Raw genomic sequence first — 2,959 nt, 5'->3', positions numbered from 1 at the left:
TCTACCTCCCTTTTTAAATAAGGACTGATACGAAATATTTGTTCAGCGTTTTTGCCATCTCCATATTCCCCACCACTAATTTCCCGGTCTCGTCCTCTGAGGGACCAACATTCACTTTAGCCACCCTTTTATTTTTATATAACTGTAGAAACTCTTGCTATCTATTTTTATATTTTTTGCTAGTTTACTTTCATAATCTATCTTTCCTTTCTTAATTAGTCTTTAGTTATTCTTTGCTGGCTTTTAAATGCTTCCCAATCTTCTAACCTCCCACTAGAGTAGGCTACTTTATATGCCTAGTTTTCAGTCGGATACTATCCTTTATTACTTTACTTAGCCACGGATGGCTGTCTTTTCTTTTACGCCCATTTTTCCTCAGTGGAATATATTTTTCTTGAAAGTTGTGAAATAACTCCTTGAATGTACACCACTGCTCATGTACCATCTTAGACCTTAATCTATTTTCCCAGTCCACTTTAGTCAACTCTGCTCTCATACCTTCATAGTCTCCTTTAATTAAGCTTAGTACGCTGGTTTGAGATCCAACTCTCTCACCCTCCAACTGAATTTGGAATTCAACCATGTTATGGTCACTCATTCGAAGGGGATCCTTTACTAGGACATTTTTTATTAATCCTGTCTCATTACACAGGACCAGATCCAAGACTGACTGCCCCTTGGTTGGTTCAGTAACATACTGCTCAAGGAACCCATCCCTAATGCACTCTATGAACTCTTCCCCAAGGCTTCCCTGTCCAATTTGATTTGTCCAGTCAATATGAAAGTTAAAATCCCCCATGATTATAGCTGTTCCCTTATTACAAGCCCCAACTATTTCCTGATTTATACTCCGACCAACAGAGTTGCAACTGTTAGGAGGCCTATAGACTATGCCCACTAGTGACTTTTTCCCCTTATTATTCCTTATCTCCACCCAAACTGTTTCACTATCCTGATCCTTTGACCCAATATCATTTCTCACTATTGCAGTCATTCCATCCTTTATTAACATAGCCACTCCACCTCCCTTTCCTTCCTGTCTGTCCTTCCTAATTATCAAATACCACTGGATGTTTAGTTTCCAGTCATGGTCAACTTGCAGCCATGTTTATGTAATGGCCACCAGATCATACCCATGTGTAGTTATTTGTACCGTCAACTCGTCTATTTTGTTACGAATGCTGCGTGCATTCAGATAAAGAACTTTTAAATATGTTTTGTGACAATTTATACCTGCTTTTAACACCTTTACTACTTTAACTTTATCTTTATACATTCTGTCACTTCCTGACACGCTCTGGTCTTTTATTCCCCACTGCTACCTTGCTCTATTGCCTTCTCCGCTGATATTTATATTTTTTGCTCTCTTGAAACCTCCCCCCCACTAATTAGTTTAAAGCCCTCTCTACAGCCCGAGTTATTCGATTCGCCAGGATTCTAGTCCCAGCACTGGCCAAGTGAAGTCCATTCCAATGGAACAGCTCTCTCCTGTCCCAGTACTGGTGCCAGTGTCTCAAGAAGGAAAACCCATTTCTCCCACACCAGTCTTTGAGCCACGCATTTAACACTCTGATTTTATTTACCCTACCCAAATTTGCTCGTGGCTCAGGTAATAATCCAGAGATTAGTACCCTTGTGGTTCTGTTTTTTAATTTGACCCCTAGCTGCCCATACTCCCTCAGCAGAACCTCTTCCTTGCCATATCTATGTCGTTGGTACCAACATGGACCACAACAACTGGATCCAACCCCTTCCTCTCCAAGTTTCTCTCCAGCCCAGAGGAGATGTCCTTAACCCTGGCACCGGGCAGGCAACAAAGCCTTCGGGACTCTCGCTCCTGGCTGCAAAGAACCCTATCTATCCCCCTAATGATACTGTCCCCTACCACTACAAGATTTATTTTTACTCCCCCCACTTGAATGGCCCCTCGTTCCACGGTGCTGTGGCCAGGTTGCTCATCCTCCCTGCAGTCCCCGTTCATGTCCCCACAGGGAGTAAGAGCCTCGAACCTGTTGGCTGCGGCTCCACCAACACTACCTCCTGGATCCCCGTACCTACCTCACTCATAGTCACACCCTCCTGTCCCTGACCACGGACTACATCTGAATTAGTTAATCTAATTGGTGTGACTACTTCCTGGAACGCAGAGTCCAGGTAACTCTCCCCCTCCCTGATGAGTCACAGTGTTTGAAGCTCGGACTCCAGCTCATCAACATGGAGCCGGAGTTCCTCGAGCAGCCAACACTTACTGCAAATGTGATCACTGTGAACATCAATGGTGTCCACCAGCTCCCACATATTGCAGCAGTAACACATCACCTGCTCTGCCATTCTATGTAATTAATTAAATTTATTATTATTATTTTTAAATACCCTCTGCCCCGATTCTAGATGATGAATACCACACCTCTATTTAATTGAACTTACTAACTTATAAAGGTTTAAAAGGGAAGGAGAAGCACTCACCAACCAGCTAATCACCTACCAGATTGGCTGTGATGTCACTTTTGAATTCTGACCTCCCTTTGGAATGTTGCCTGTGGAGCTTGTTTAGGCTGCCTCGCCTCGCCTCGCTGCACCGACTCGACACCCGCTGCTGCTCCCGGCTGCCTCAACTGGGCCTCGCCTTGCTGCTCTGCCTCCATGATGTTTGCTAATCCTGAGACTGGCAGGAAGAACAAGACGAAAACAGAACAAAAACAGCACCTCACACCCCACTTGCCCGAACTCTCTCACTTACCCAAACTCTCAAAGGCACTCTCATTGAATATCAAAAAGGCTCGAGGTGTTAAATGGCCTACTCCTGTTACTATTCTCATTTTTTAAGGATCAGAGTATGAATGTGTAGATGAGAATCACGATATAAAAGCAGCGCTCAAACAGGGACTTGATTCCTGAACACTCAAACTAAAAGTCTGATGCTCTACCGACTGAGATATCCGGGTTTACAAAATAAATT

General features: G+C 43.7%; 1 pseudogene; it reads right to left on the bottom strand.

Moving 5' to 3' along the window:
• Window positions 1-283: 283 nt before the first annotated feature.
• Window positions 284-1,276, bottom strand: LOC147092614 (uncharacterized; annotated as a pseudogene).
• Between the last annotated feature and the right edge of the window lie 1,683 nt (window positions 1,277-2,959).

This window comes from Somniosus microcephalus, unplaced genomic scaffold, assembly GCF_052327205.1.
Source record: "Somniosus microcephalus isolate GS21.2 unplaced genomic scaffold, FLI_Smic_1.0 unresolved_chr2, whole genome shotgun sequence".
NCBI classification, from domain to species: Eukaryota; Metazoa; Chordata; class Chondrichthyes; order Squaliformes; family Somniosidae; genus Somniosus; species Somniosus microcephalus.
Note: the sequence above shows the minus strand (reverse complement) of the source record. Positions and strands in the feature narration are given on the sequence as shown.